The 16,809-nt window shown below is 38.0% G+C and overlaps 1 long non-coding RNA gene across 1 annotated transcript in view; it reads left to right on the top strand.

Moving 5' to 3' along the window:
* The window catches only part of LOC135449105 (uncharacterized), a 101,906-nt gene that overhangs the window by 22,507 nt on the left and 62,590 nt on the right, over positions 1-16,809 (top strand). Inside the window, exon 2 of the long non-coding RNA XR_010440645.1 lies at positions 12,980-13,157. This is a non-coding gene — a long non-coding RNA (uncharacterized LOC135449105). The remainder of the gene's footprint in view (positions 1-12,979; positions 13,158-16,809) is intronic.

Here is a 16,809-nt window from a genome sequence, read left to right as displayed (position 1 = left end):
TGGTTTTTGTAGATAGACTATATGTTTTTATATATATGCTATAATTTTTATGTATATACTATGGTTTATATATATACACTATATGGCTTTTATATATACACACTATATGTTATTTATATATACGTGATGTTTTTTATATATATTATATATTTTTATAGATATAGGCTATGTTTTTTATGTATATACTATGTTTTTATATATAGCATGTCTGTTTTTATGCATACACTATAAGGTTTTTATATATACTATATATTTTTATAGGTCTATACTATGTTTTTTATGTATAAACTGTTTTTTATAGATATAGACTATAAGTTTTTTGCGTATATACACATTATTAAACCTGCAGGTTTGCTGAACACAGAGGCTGTGCTGGTTTTTCACTTATTTTGTTCATTGCAAATTAAGAATTGCCATAGCAACTGTGTGATGTGTGGTGCAGGTTTTTGGTGTTTTGAAGGTTGATTATTTAACTGGGATATGAAAACTTAAGGGTGTCTTTGCTCTTCAGATAATGGAACAAAATTCCTGTAAACAAAATTGCTGCCTTGTTTCTGTATTGTTTTTCTGCACAGTGATATCTTGACTTTTCTTTGATTTCCTAGTTTGTTTTATTTATAATTCTTTGCTTGTTTCACTGTTTACGTTACTTTTAATCAGCCAGTTAGGAAAGGAGTCACAATCTGGGATTTTTCTGGTGCTCTGTTGGTATCAGCTGCAGCTAATGAACTCTCGAATATTTAATGAAAAAATATGCAAAGCTGGGATTGGTTATTAATAATTGCAGAAATTAACAGAAACCACATCATAAATCAGCTTTTTTTAAAAAATAAAATATATGTATATTTATTTTGGACACCATTTCATTTCTTGCGTTACTGCAGTTTCACTTTTTCTTCAAAAGCAGAACTTAAAGAAGTAAGAGCAATTTAATCTGCAGAAGCTTTTCCAAACTCAGAAGTGTATTTGAAGGCATTGGAATTTAACAATATAAATTACTGATTCACATATAATCTAAGATTAACACATTTAAATATATTTTAAGTTGAGGGAGAAGTTATCTGATGCTGATGATATTAAAACTCTTCTGTGTGAGGATTTTGGGGGCATTGCTTTGGCATTCAACAAGTTCCACCTCAAGTCAGTGTTAAGCACTCAGCAAAAACAAATAATTGATCCGTGTTTGAGGTTTCTAGTCTAGATTTTTGTTGAGAAATATTTGTGTTGCAATATTTGGATGAAAATATTGCCTGTAGAAAGCTTCTTCAGGGCTTTGTTATCATCAAATCCAGAGGATGCTCCATCTGTCCAGACAGGAATGCCTACAAATATTAACAAATGAAATATCTGTGGGGTCAGGGAGAAATATTACCTGATTTACAGTTAAGAACAGTCATAGGGAGGACTGGTTTCTAAATTGTGCTAATACAGCCAGTCTCTGAAAGAATTGGGAAATTTTTATCTGCTAACTCAGAGTTTTCTGCTCTAGAGATTGCTCTTTCTCATTTATGATTTTTTCCTCCCCTTTTTGCTTTTTCTTTCATAGCTGTTTCATGTGCATACAGGATACTGCAAGATTGTGTCGCAATTTTATAGTTATGTTGATTTAAATACCATATACCATATATAAAAGATACATTAAAAAGATAAAAATGTAATATATAAAGCTATATAAAAAATATATTTAAACATAAATATTTATAAAATATAAATACAGGCACAAGTAGATAATTGCCTTTTTTGGGTATCAATTTGAACCTACACACATAAAACCAGCAAATTTCAATCCCCAGGAGTAGTAGTTTTAAGGTTTTTTTGCATGCTGGTTATCTTTTCTTTTCTTTCAGCTGCACTATCTGTGCATTTCATAACTGAACAAGTAAAATATCTGTATAAAAGGTAGCATTTTTAACACCATGAATGAACTAATGCTTAGCCAGCAGAACTGCAAGACATTTGGATACATAGGAATTCGAGTTAATGATGTAGAAATTGTATATATGCACTGCCTGGAAATTAGGCTAAATGGCATTGGGTCAGCTTTTGCATAAAAATGAAAAGAAAATTAGTTTATTTTACAGATTTTGAGGAGTTTTAACTGTAGTGATTGTAGCTTAGAAAGCTACAATCAAATAATTTTATTTAGCATGCTATTAATGGAGAATTTTTGGCATGCTTGGGGACTGCTTTAAAATGCTCCACTGAGGTCTAGATATAATTTTTGTGTCTGTATATCAATTTTTGGTGTGAAGTGAGAAGTTCTGTTAGGATAAACACAAACTAGAAAGTCTGGTACATGAACTATTGGTGCTGTAAAAGTCATATTGCTAATTGTATATGATACATTATTCTTACCTGGAATACTGAATGCATTACTAAAATAAGAACATTTCTTGCTGTGTCTTTGCTAGGTATATTTTTTCCTGGTTCCCTTGGTCAAATTTTAGTCAGATAATTCATAATTTCCATGGCTTTCTAAGTCCAGGTATGAACAGTAAAATTTTTTCACTTCAGCTTTTTGCTGCTGTTTAATGAAATGTAGATCTGGTGTATTGGTGGCAGAAAAATTAATTATTTTTATAAATGATCCATTTTTTTGTTTTCCTTTTACACATTTTGGACAAAGTACTATGACTTTTCTCTTAGAGCTAATGAAAGATTGTTTGCTATGATTTGAAAATGCAGAAATAAGATAGATATGAATTTTCTTTAGCAACTACAATATCATGAATTGCAAGGCTGCTCAAATGTGTGTTATGATGTTACTTTATTGAGGTGCTCCAGCCTTCATAGGCAGTTTAGATTTTGTCTTTATTCTGTCCAGATTCCTTACTCAAATGTAAAATTGTTCCAGGAATAGTGAAATTTCAGGGATTATGTGTGTGTAGGGAGCACAGGTGCATGCCTTGGGAAGAGAAGAGAGCTTTATTTGCTTTTGGTTTTGTGTCGTTGCTGAATATAAGAGAGATTTTCATTTTCCTCTGGTGGATTTTATGAGCTCACACTATGCCAGCCTGGAATGAAATGAACTCACAGGGTGGTAGAACTGGAGAATATTTCTGTCCTGAATGTTGCAGATGCTCAGATGAGGGAGCTATTGGCCTAGAGACACACTGGTACTGGGGAAAGCTTGGGAAAATATTCTATTTAGAGACCCCTCTGCTTATATGTCATTTTCTGTATTTATCTGACCTTTTGCTCATTCTTTATTACTAGGGCAATTTACATAAAATAGGATCTATGCCATTTATGAGTTCATGTGCTCCTGCTGCTTATTCTTCCCTTGAAGTTCTAATCCTTTGTGGCATTTCACCCCAAAGCACTTTACAGTAATTGCTAATTGATATAAAAGGATCACTCCATCCACCCCTGACATGCAGCACCTCGCTGGTGAAACTCAGAAGCTGTTTAACACTGAGCACTAGGACTGAATAACATTTTTAGAAGGGGAAGAAAATATCAACCCATCAACCTGAAAATGGGCAGGTTATTTACATAGCCAGGAATTAGCTGCAATATCCATTTCAGGATTGTGTTAGCATGCCAGGGTTCATATTCCTGGCATTCAGAAAAGAGCCCTCTGGTCACAGGGAGTGAAATACAAAATAAAATGTCATTTTATTCAGAAAATTCTTCATTTTGTTTTGTTTCACTCTGGAAATTTACTGCTCTTGCAATTCAGTATATTTTTTTACAGCTTGTGAATTGGATCAGCAGGGATTTAGAGGAAAGGCTTTTGCTTTGGGGGATGACAGCCTGGGTGTGCTGTGGCTTTTGGGGTTACTCAGAGCTCTCACTCAGGGTGCATTTGCCACCTTGGCATGTAAATTGTGGCGTTGTGGGGTTAGGTGAGAGAATGCCTGGAAAGAAAGGTTGTTCCACACAAGCTTGGGCTGGGAATGGCAGCCACAGAGGCAAGAAGGCACCAAGAAAATTCCTCAGGGAGTAATGTGGGCTTTCCAAAACTCAGCCTTGAAGTGTGGAAATCTTCGTGGCTGCTGTGGTGGGTTAATGTTAATTAATGTCAATTAAAGTTAATTAAAATGAATGTCTCTTGTTAATGTCATGGAGACTTCTTCACAAGTAAAAAACCAGTTTTCTCATGGTTTTCTCACAAATAGCAGCTGGAACACTGATGCCTTTTACCTGATTGTTTCCCTGATGCTGTATCACTTATAAATAATCAGATGATATTTGCCTTGTTGCAGCAAGGTTTGTCAATCTGTAATCATGAAGGTTTTTTTTTTTTATTTTCTACAAGTTTTTCCTCATGGTTGTGTTAATTTATGGGGTGCTGTTTTAAAGATGAGTTGTTCAAAGGTATAAGCTTTCATTGTCTGTTTCTAAAATTATTTTCATCTCTGGGAACAGAGGTCTTCTTTTTCTTCTCCAGAGGGGCAGAGGATTACTTTTTTCTCTTTTTTTGTTTAAACTTACAGGATCACAGTTAGTTTAACATTTCCTTACTTCGGTTTGGAGGCTTTTTGCCTCCTGCACAACCAGCTGCATTAATCCAAGAGGTGCAAAGCTGATTTTTAATTTATTGAAAGAGAGAGAACACAGAACAAGCCTGGCATGCCATCAAAATATCTGCTTGAAAACTAGGAGAAAACAGCCATGGCCAGGGCAGCAGAGCTGCTGAGATGTGAATTAATGACTGAGGTTGGTGAAGATGCTTAAAATAAGGAGAGAGCTGTCTTTCATGGTGTACCCCCTGGCTGCATGACAGGTTTGATGGCACATTTGCCCCACTTGTTGGATTCAGTATTATTTATGCCTATATTACCTGTGTACTCCTGAGTGATTTCATTAATTTGCTGTATAACTATGTAGCAGTCAGTGGCATTTAATTTATTTTACTGATTTATGTCTACCATTTAAAAAAGAAAGCCTGTACAAAGCTTTGAGTGACATGATGGTAATTAAATTTTAAATAACTATAAATTAAAATATAACTGCAAGTTAAAGTTAACTATCAGTTAAAAATAAACTTCACAAGCCAGCAGTCTCTGCTATTCAGAGAGGTGGTAATTTATCAGCAGTCAGTCTGCAGAAGCTGATTGGGTCTTAAATGGTACTTGAAACCTATCAAAGTGGGTGACTTGAAAGTGTTTCTACTTCTTACAACTTTGATATCCTCTTGGTGTGAAATTACCAGAGTTCCAGGCATATTTGGGATTTCCAGCTCTTAAGGATGAGTCTCTCAAAGACTCCACTAAGTGTGGAAGTGGTAGCCAAACACAAGGAGAAAACACTGCCCTTCAATGAAGTTGATAGATATTTATAATTAATCTATAAAGCTCTCCCAGTAAGTGACTCATGCACATTCTGGCATGTTTGTCACACACTCAGTGTTTATGGAGTTGAAAATTCTTGTTAAAGCAGGAGTCAGCCTGTGAGCCATTTCTTTTAAAAGTGAAAATTTTATCCTGTCCTTGGAACTAAAATTATGTGAGCCTGGCAGAAAAGCTTTGATTTAGAAATCTGAGGAAACTGAAAAAAAATGGAAACTTTTATTGTACTTTAATAATAATAATATTTTAAGAATAAAGTGAAGGCTTCTTTTCCTTTAAATGAAGTTTGACTATTAAATTATTAGGATTCTTTCAAGCTACTCCTAAATTCTTCTATCCTAAATCTAAGAGAGGAATGGTTCCAGGGAGAAAAACATTGCAAATGCATTAAAAGAGATGTAATGTCAAGAATGGCCATGTCTGTGAAGGGAAAATATCAGCCTGTGCCTATACTTCTTTTTTCAGGGACCTCAGGATTTCTTTAACCGATTTTTTTTGCCTTTTGGGGATGCACATTGTGGTATTTTTTCCATTGGTTCATCTTCTACAGCCCAGCAGGACCTGTACAGTGAAATTCAGTGTCCTGGTGTGGTCAGGAGGGTGAGACCCCAAGGAAGGAGTCAGCAATTGAATCAAAGTGAGCACATCCACCAACTAAAATCAGGAAAATTGAAGGGAAAGGAGAAACTTAAACAGTAAATGCACCTCATTGTTTGTGGCACTTGCACAAATAGAAAAGCTTAGGGCTCAGAAAACATCAGGCTGTAGAAAACAAGGTTGAGTTTGTGGAGCTCATTTGTTGCTTTTTCCTGGTCTGTTTGTTGTAGTACAAGTTTAGGAGTTAGTGCCTGATAATACCAAGATATTATCAAATATATTCAAGATTTTTTTATAGCTTTGTTTCATAAAACAACAGCTTTTTTTCTCTGGAATGGAGGTGGTTTGAGCTGGAGGTGGGAAGATAGATGGTACATTGGGTGATGGTGATGTGAGTGCCAAACAAGAAATCTGGAGACCTAGAAGTGATTTTTTTTTAAATTTTTTTTTAAGCTAAATTTACTCATCTGTCCCAGTCACTGGTCAGATTAGTGGAATCCACTTTTTAGTTTTCATCTAACATTTAGAAGATGTTCAACTGCTTTGTTCTTGCCAAATAAATGATTCCACGGTCCCAGTAATGACGTGTAAATATTTCAAATGGGAAAACTTACATTTTGTGTAATGGTACAATTGTTTTATTGTAGGTTTGAGTAAAGTGGTATGGATCACATAGTACCTTTGGCAAAAATCAGTTTCTGACATGAAATAGGTTATTTGTGAAATTAATTTTGAGCAGTGTGAAACACTGATGCCTTTTACCTGATTGTTTCCCTGATGCTGTATCACTTATAAACAATAATATTATATTTGCCTTGTTGCAGCAAGGCTTATTCTGTTCCTCTTTTGGTTTTAGTTTCTACACACACCCCCTCCCTCTCTCCATATTAGCATTTTTAAAGCAACAACGTTTATGCTGAGTTTCAGGTTTCTGTTTGGCCAGAAATCCCATGGGAAAACTGTGGAGTCCTTCAAACCTCCAGTTTTCACAAAATCATGTCCAAAAGAAAAGAAACTCAGATCAGAGAGGCAGGTTTTGCTGGAGAGGTTGCTGGTGGGTCTTGCTCCAGTAGAAAATATTCATTTCAGTTCCTTGTGTGGCTGAACACTACCAGATGTTTATATTGTGAAGATTTGTTCATATTGTGAAGATTTACACAAAATTCCATGGGTGTCTCAATTCCTTCTGAGCAGATGGGTGTTTGAGTCATAAGAACAGCCACTAAGCACTCAGTCTGGGCTTGATGGGGAAAAACCAAAATTTCCTTCCTAAGAAGTGAGTGGGGAGAGTGGAGGGTGGCTGAGTGCAGAGTTGGGCACATCCCACCTCAGCAGAAATTAAGTTCATTTCCAGCCTGTAATAAGCACATGTTTGGCTACTCAGAAATCCCTTGGCAATTCTGCAGTATTTCTTCTGTTTCAGCTGTGGTCTTCAATAACTGGTAGAGGAGTCCTTGTAAACATGAACTGTAACAAAGAAACCTTGACGCATAAAGAAATGTTTATTACAAACCCATTTTTAGCATCAGTTTCTTTACAGAAAATTGCTGATTTTTTTTCTCACTAATGGATTGTGATGGTGCTCTCTGAGTTCTTCACTATATGTGGAATATTATGACTCCTCACTGACTTCAAAACTTGTACAAGATCAGTAGGAGCCTGAAATAGTCCAGGCTGAAATTCTTTTTACTAGCTTCAGATATTTTGAATATTGTTAACTCACACCAAGCATTGTGGGGAGTATGTTACTTAACAAAACTGCTAAAAAGCTTTTTTCTGGTGGTCTTTAGACCTTCTGTTTACATTCTCTCCTATTATACACACGTAAAATATACATACCCTACACATAAGAAGGATGTTTCTTCCTTCCATTGACTCACTGAGTGTAATATTGCTTTTTTCTTTCAGCATCAGTGGCATGCAACAATCAGCTGCAGTTAGCCACACCTCAAAATTTCCAAACTTTTTAGATATTTCAGTAAAATTTAGGCTTGGCTGAAGGGCAGCTGGATTCCCAAATGTCTGAGGTGCTTTAGTGTTGGAGTTAGATTCAGGTGTCGTGTTCAGCCCCAAAACGTGGGGCATTATTTTCCTGGCATCATGATGACAAGTTTTTCATAGTTTCTAAGTTTAATTGAAGGCTTTTGGTAGCATTAACTGCTTGAATCATCTGCAGGTAGGAGGATGAATTAAAATAATGCCACAGAATCCTATTTGTCTATTAACAGTGCTGCTTGGGTTCTTTTCCTGGTTGTGACACAACAGAATTTGGAAATCTTGTATTCTGTTTGGGCACTTTGATGCTACATTGTCTTCATAAAAGACATAAATTATGCTGCTTTTCCACACAAAAAATGTTTTGGAGCATGTGCTTTCTGAAGTTTTTGATCACTTAGCACCACTGTTGTAATTCAGGTACACCAGTAGTAGAAATCAGTCTGTGGTAGAGGTTTGGCACTCAATATTATGTAGACCATGGAAGAATGGTCTCTTAATTAAATCTACTAATTAATATACCATTTATTTAACTAGTATATATTTAACTAGTATATATTTAACTCTTAATATATTAACAGACCATGGAAGAGAAAACCCAGCTATGTAAAAATTCACTGCGTGACCTCAAAAGTCAGTAATAGGGAATGTCAGCCTGTCAGATTGCATTATTAGAATGAGCTTATCCTTATTAGGTGCACTTGAGTTCTACAAATGATGATTCAGCTCCCAGCATGCCCACTCACTGGACCTCAGTAAAAGTTTTCCTTGATAGAAATTAACTGTCAATGACTTTTGCAGGAGCTCCAGGTAATTCACTTCTAGTTACAGCCTCTGTGTGGAGCTTTTGGAACATGGGATTGATTTTTCTTCTCTTTCCCACCTTTTCTTTCTCCCTTTATTGGTAAGTCTAACCTGGAGTGAATCTGAACCTGAAAAGAACTGGGGTCAATAACATCTAGGAAAAGTAATATTTGATTTACTGGCTTCTTTCCTCACACTTGTGATGTGGCTGAGGCAGTTAAGGTAATATATTCCCTTCTGAATGTGTAATTAAGTGTCCACTGCTGCTTAGCAGATCTCCAAGCAGAGTTCCAAATCAGCCTTGGATGCCTTGTTGCTTGAGCATGTCCTCAAAGGACCTTCTGCAGCCTTTCAAGGCTTTTAATTTTAGCTAGTTTTCATTTGATTTTGATAGAATTAAGCAGCTGGACTCCAGAAGCCCGCATAAAGGAATTTCATCAATTTTGCCATGTTTTCTGATCTCTGAAAAGTCCATTTGTCACTAGAAAATGCACCTAAAGAATTTCTTGCTGATATTTGAAATAACACTCAATATATATTTGTCACCTTGCCAAAGCATGATGTTTGCCAGTTCTCACACTGTAATTGCAGTGTCTGGGTATTAGAAGTTGTCCTATTTTTAATATTTTTTTTAAGAAAAGAAATTAATTCTCTATCTTTGATAGTGTGATGAGAGATCAGCTTGAAACTTCAGTTGCTTTCTTGAGCTCCTATTTTAACTAAGCTTTCATGCTGGTGGCACCTCCCTGCCCTGAGGACAGGCAGAGCTTTCTTTTCTTGGCAAATTCTTCCATCAGCTCCTTTGTTTGAGCTGGTGATTGACCTTGGATTAGCAGCGCTGTCCAAAATAAGAACTAAATAAAAGGTGTACTCAGAGATGGTGATGAAGGGACCCTCTAGCAGATTGTAGCACCAGGAGATTGAGGAGAGGCAGCTCTCACCCACCTTCCAGGTGATCTGCTCAAAATGAGCTCAAAGGAGAAGAAAGATTATAGATTTGCTGGATTATAGATTTCTTTTTCCCCATAGATTTCTGCCTGCCTTTATTTAAGTGCACAATGACCCAAAGCCTTTGCAGTTGCTCCTCTCGTGATCTTTCCTATTGACTTTGGAATCAGGCATGGGGAATGGTGTGCTGTGGGTTTTTTAATGCTGACACTAATGCAGTAAATGATGAGCAGTGATAGAATTTCTTCACTTGACTGAAATTCATTATTAAACTTGGATACGGTTTTAGGAACAGATAAATGGCATTACAGCTAACTTGAAATCCTCTGTTGACTTGGAAACTGTAAAAATAAAGAAAAATACTTGAAAAACCAACAAACACAAAGCCCAACTAGGCACAAAACATAAAAACCATAAAAATCATGGATATATTGAAAGAAAAGGACTTTTATCACTGTCCTGGCACTGCGTTATTAATTCAGCTTGCAATTGATTTGGGAGAAGGCACAGGGGAGCTTGAGACTGTTATCCATTTACTTTGAGAAATAACTTTTTGCTTGTGTATTACAATCCAAGGGGATAATACCTCCTTGTTAGTCTGTATAGCTTGTGTAAGGCAAATTTTCACAAGAAAAATGCATTGCATGTTAGTAAGTTACCTGGTAGGCTTTAGGCTTGCAGGCTTGCTTTATATTGAAGAATCAAATTAGCATCACTTTGTTTAATTTTTCAGCATTTGTGCCATGTTTCTAATAGTAACCCTACTTTTCTTGTCATTTGACTGTTTTGAGATTTGCCAAGGAAAACAGCTTGGAAAGGACTGTACACTCCTCAGTAGCATGTTGAATTTCTGTTGGGGAAAAAAACCCGAAGGTCACGTATAAATCTGTTAAAGAGATTTATGTCTTAATGTCTTATAAGTAGCTCATGTGGGTTTAGAGTGTATCTGTTATATAGGTGATTGTTTTCTGTGCTTACTTCAATATTTGACACGCATAGAACTTCACAGGGGAATATGAATAATGTCATTGTGTGTCTTTAATGGCTGTCAGCTGGATTAGCCTTTCAATTAATAACATATCATTGAGAACGTGAAAATAAATTTAGGCAGATGTAGTCTGATTAACTCCTCTACCATTATGAGAACGGGGTGGGTTGTGAAAATTAGCACTGCTACAAAAGCAGGCAAAATTTGGATCAAGAAATCTGTCCTGGATATAACTGCAGGATTCTTGTTTAAAGAATATTGATCTTTATGTTGCATGAATTAAATGAAAATTAAAATGAATTTAAATGAAGGTCTGATGTCTGAAACCTCTGACTTTTTTTTTTTTTTACAAGTAAGCCCTTAATGCTGTTTTGTTGATAGTTTTCAGGGAGACATTAACAAAACCAAAACAATGTAAATTTCTCTCCATAAGGTTCCTACCCCTCCCAAAAGAAAAGTCATATGGTGACAATCAGAATTTTCTATCAAACAGAAAGTTTTCTTCTTCCCCTTTTCATTGCAGTGTTTAAAAACCTTTTCTAATTTTTTTTTTTTTGGGAAATGAAATATTTAAATCATCCAATACATTTTTCATTTCAGCTTTAGAGGATGATAAATAACAATTTCCCAAAAACGTTATGGAGGGAGAAATGAGGCTTAAAAAAAAAGAAGTTAATCATATCCAGGCAGCTCAGTATGATGAGAGAACAAATGACCAAGCCTCCCTTTGGCAAACAAAACTGAATCATAGTGAGGAAATGAGGTTGCCAAGGCAGTGGGGAACAGAGCTGGAAACTTGTCTTGCAAGCCAGGTCACAAGTGGGGAGGCATTCAGAGCCTCTGGGAATTGGGGAGACCCTTACCCAGGGGCTGCAGCCCCCCAGCTCCTCCTGCCAGAGGGGCTCTGGGGTGCCCTGCACAAAGGACAGGCTGTGGAGGGGCAGGGGGTTTGGATTGCACTGTGCTTTTGGGGGCAGGGGGTTTGCATTGCACTGTGCTTTTGGAGGGCAGGGGGTTTGCATTGCACTGTGCTTTTAGGCCAGGGGGTTTGCATTGCACTTTGCTTTTGGGGCAGGGGGTTTGGATTGCACTGTGCTTTTGGAGGGCAGGGGGTTTGGATTGCACTGTGCTTTTGGAGGGCAGGGGGTTTGGATTGCACTGTGCTTTTGGAGGGCAGGGGGTTTGCATTGCACTGTGCTTTTGGAGGGCAGGGGGTTTGCATTGCACTGTGCTTTTGGGGCAGGGGGTTTGCATTGCACTGTGATTTTGGAGGGCAGGGGTTTGCATTGCACTGTGCTTTTGGAGGGCAGGGGGTTTGCATTGCACTGTGCTTTTGGGGCAGGGGGTTTGGATTGCACTGTGATTTTGGAGGACAGGGGTTTGCATTGCACTGTGATTTTGGGGGGCAAGGGGTTTGCATTGCACTGTGCTTTTGGAGGGGTAGAAGGTTTGGATTGCAATTTCCTTGGTGGTTCCAGGGAGGAACCACAGTGGTTCAGTCCAGCAGTGGTTTAACCGCTGTTAAACCTGCCCTGGGTGAGAGTGGCTGTTGCTTTGAGTGCTGTAATGCTGTGTGCGAGAAAAAAACTGGTTGGAGTTCATGAAATCAGTAGAATATACCCTGTTGATGGCTTGCTCTGTAGTGCTTTCTGCTTTCCATCTCTCTGTTGAAAAATCCTGCCTTATTGTTGATTTTCACTATATTCAAGACTCTCCAACTGCTTACTTACGAGTGAGTCAATGAGGGCTCTACTCTTGACTGTACCTTGAGGAGGAGGTGACTGTGGCAAGTTGCCCTCTCAGCTTCCCTGCTTGCAGGACAGGATTGATAAATGACAGTTTTATAAAAATTACAAGATTGTAATGAATCTCGTATTATAGTGTGTAATACACACTATAAACTGTGTAAGTATTTGGTAGCCAGTCGCTTGCTTGTCATTTGACTTTGTGAATTTTTTGCAAAGTTAGAGGTAAGAGAGAAAAGATTCTTAGGATTTTATACACAGGAGGAAACAGAATTTCTTTCAGAACTCAGCACTGCAAAAATAAATAAATCTATGGATACATGTGCCAACCTTTTTTGAGCTGTACAAGTTATTTTTCTGTTAAACACCTCTTTGAAACTCTCAGTGAGGTCTGTAAGGAGAAGAATTCCCCAAACTTATCCTTGGAGCAGTTCTAATTCCCTAACACCTCTTGTTTTGTTTTTGGGATGGGGACACTGCCAAGCTCTGTGTCCTGTGGGTGGCCCTGCCTCCCCTTCTCTGGGAGCTGCAGCTGCACCTCCAGAGCTCACAGAGGGGTCTTCAGCTGGGTTTAGCGGGGATTTTCACTTGTTCCCCCTCCCATGCAGGGCTGCCTTCCTGGATCCTCTCCCAACAAGTGGGTTTCACTCTGCAGGTGGAAGGTAATTGCATTTTGGACAGCACTGAGGTGAGCCAGCTCTCTTTCCCTGACGTTTCTCACTGCTGGCTTGGGAAGTCACAGAACACCCATGGTCACTGCTGTGGTGGCTGTGTGGCTTTCTGAAGGTAAGGTGAGATATTCTCTGTATTCACTGCCATTCACTATAAAAATGGTGACCTTTTCCAGTGGTATTAAAGGTTAAAATGCAGGGATAGACTACCAGGAAGAGAGCTCTGCCAGAGAGCAGTGGTTAACCAAAGATGCTAAATGTCTCTTTGGGTCTGTGTCCTATTGCTGCTCAACCTGCTCCACTCACAATCCCAAACCAGCCTCATACAGAACCTCATAATTTGAAGAAATAAGGCTTTTCCAAGGGGTGTAAAAAGTTAAAATGCAGGGATGGACTGCCAGGAAGAGATCTCTGCCAGAGAGCAGTGGTTAACTAAAGATGCTAAATGCCTCTTTGGGTCTGTGTCCTATTGCTGCTTAACCTGCCCCACTCACAATCCCAAACCAGCCTCATACAGAAGCTCATAATTTGTGCATGTTTTATGCTTCCTCTTGCTGCTGGAATACCGTAGCATGTGTTTTGTCATGCTTTTTGCTGTAAAAATTTGTTAGTAGTTTTATTTTCTTTCATCCTTCATACTTTTAAAAATCATTTTATGTGGGCTGAATATGTCTTTATTGGTTAAAATAAGTGTGCTCCAAAGCATGTCCAACATGACCCTGACTGCCTATAACTTGTTGGCAAAAACTGTGACAATATATATTGCCTGAGGAGACACCCTCATTAACAATTTGTTTCTTTCTTGCAAATGGATAAAATTTTTGGAAATCCAATTAGATTTGATGCTTTTTTTTCCTTTCCAATTAATTTTGTAACTGATCCAAACCAAAATCAATTATGACTCCCTCAAAAACCCCATACTTTTATAAAGTTAAAAAAAGGCTTCAAGAACAAATTAGTGCAGTGCAAAAAATTAATACATGAGAAGTAATGCAAGCACATGGCACTTTTAATTTTTCAGTGGCCTGGGGGTACTGTTATCTGGTCTTTTCTGGGAAATCACTCATCATGTTGCTATCGGGGAAAGCGAGAGCTGCAGCCCCCTTTCTGGGAGCAATCCAGTGCAGTATGGATATTAATTAAATTTATTAAACAAATAACACAGCGACTCAGGGAAGCAGGGGTCCATCTGCCAGCTCTGCAGATTGATCTCTGCAGAGACTCGAGCTGAATGGTAGTTAAAGCTAAGTTGCAGAGCTCAGCAGATGGGCTCTTGTCTCTAGTGGGGGGAGATTTGGTGGCGGTCCAACAGCTTTTTTCCCCCTCCAGGTTTTTGTTCCTTGCAACTGTGGCTGAAGAAGCACTCCTCTGCCTTTTCTCAGCCTTGCCTCCCCCACCCCTCCCCTTTTGTTTATCTGAGCAATGTTTAAGTCTGAGTGATTTGTTAGAGAGGCAAGTCCCGGCTGATCTCGTTTTGTGTATGTGATGTAAACCTCAAGCAGAAAATAATTAGGAAAATGTAATCCCATTGACTTTACACCCCACTTGTGTACACTGCTACATCTCTGCCTGGTGCCTTGGAAAAAAAAAAAAAAGTCTAGTAGCAGCACTGCACTTGCTATTCAAAACCCCTGCCCATCGTGCATATATTGTTAGAAAAAACCTTTGCTGGAAGGCTGTGTACAGAGTAGGAAATTATTTCTGCCTGTAGGTCCAGGCTGCAGTGGTATTCTTTTGATTTCACTTTATTTTATTTCTTCCTGTTGTGTTCTCTGGCTCTTGAAAATGTGTATCCTTTGAATGAATCCTTCTGCAATCTTCCTGCAAGCCGGTATCAAGCAAATACTGATCTAATGAATAGTTTGCTTTATGTAGGCTACCTAAAACCTATGGTGTTGTCTATTGTGGATTAAAAGCCCTTGTAATTAATTATGCAATTAAGCTCTTTATTTATTAGATATTTGCAGGTGGGTAGGTCTTTAATCAAGTCTTGAGAGTGATGGGTAATATCTGCTGCTGGAGACCAGTCATAATGCCACTTACATCCTTGGCAAAAGTCCCACAGACTGTAGTGGGAGCAAGACTGGCCTTAATGCTGCAGGGAATCCTGCTGGCTGTGGTTCAGAAAGCCTTCTGAGAAGGTTTTGTAATGTCTAATCAGAGTTTGACTGTTCCTCAGCGAGTGCTTGCAATGGGAAAATCCCAGGCACACAAAAGTCGCCGCTCTCCTGTAGCCTGCAATAATGAAGAGAGGATGAGCTACATGAGAGGGTGCTGCTGTGTGTCACAAAAAGATTGCATTTATCTTTCCTGCAGGGGGAAAAAGTAGGAAAAATGGCTTCTGAACTTGGTGGGAACTTTGACAAAAAGAAGGCCTATGGGGTTTGGCTGTGATAATGTGTGCTCTGCGGAGTAAACAATGCAGAAATCTTCTCTGGCTGGTAGTTTATGCTTTTGTAGTGCTTGTTCATTCCTGCAAATCAATTCATTATTATTATTACTATTTGTATTTTCTTGGATCAGTCTTGGTTGAAAGAACAATATTGGTGTTTAACTTCAGGCATGAATAATACACAGGCTTTATCTAGAGAAAAAAAATATTAGTTTTCCTTCCATCAGTTTCCTGTGTTTTGCTATGGATGTGTTTTTACTTTTAGACCATGCTGACATTATTAACATGAATGTTTCTGTTACTATGGTAAAGGCCAGAATTAGTTGATTTTTTTATTAGTGCTCTACCAAACAATATTCTGAACTCTAGGAAGGACATGAGTATTCTGTGGTGCTCATGGTATTTTAAACTGACCAAATTTGTATAGAAAGGAAAATATTATTTTCTGAGAGGCACTTGTTACTGATTTGTAATAAGTGATCTAGTAATTTATTTATCTATCTGGCTTGTTGGAATTGAGACTCCTCAGGATTATGCAGCCTGTATTTAAATTTATAGACCGTTGTTTTATACTGGTGCTAATTCTACTCTCTAATTTGAGTAGCTGTGTTTAATATTTAAGAGAAGACTGCCTGTTGTTCATGACAAAGTTCTGGGTGGGATTGTCTGGAAGGAAATTTGTGTTTAATCAGAGTCAATTTTAGAATAAGTGGTCTCAATGCATTATGTAGGGTAGAAATAAAATGGTTGAAATTCTATGAATTCCCACCAACTGGAAGGGAAGGGGCAGTGAAGGGACATGGAAGGGAGATGCACAAGTTGTTTGCCACACTTAACAACAACATGTTGCTTGAAATCGTGCCTTTGAAATGAGCCTTGCATGTTTTAGGACCAACAGAGGGATGTGCAGTAGGGCTTGTGCTAAATGACTGTCACTTACCTGAACTATTCTATGTTATTACATTTACTAGGGTGCTTAACTACAATATTTTTAAATGAATAAAGCCTCCACCACGTTTCTGAGCCTTCTCTGACAGAGACCAGAGTACCAGCTGCACTTGGATTTTTGCTCTCAAACAGTTCCTCTGGGGTGCTGTTAATTAGGATGGAGTAGAAGCAAAGGATCCTCTGAAAGTAATTTTGCTATATGTATAAAATATACATATTTTGTTTGTGATTTTAGCAAAATGTTCCTTGGGTTTAGTTATTTCTAGATTCTCTTGTGCTTCCATTTCTGCATTGTTTCCTTGCCACCATGAATTCTGTATATTTACACTGAGGAAGGCAAATACCCTCTCATAGTTAGCAGAAGCTTTCCCAGGAATTTCTCAGTGTTTCCCAAAAAACCTGTAAGAATTTGAAAATGTATAGCACC

This window comes from Zonotrichia leucophrys, chromosome 5, assembly GCF_028769735.1.
Source record: "Zonotrichia leucophrys gambelii isolate GWCS_2022_RI chromosome 5, RI_Zleu_2.0, whole genome shotgun sequence".
In the NCBI taxonomy this organism is placed as follows: domain Eukaryota; kingdom Metazoa; phylum Chordata; class Aves; order Passeriformes; family Passerellidae; genus Zonotrichia; species Zonotrichia leucophrys.
This window is presented reverse-complemented; position numbering and strand designations above follow the sequence as displayed.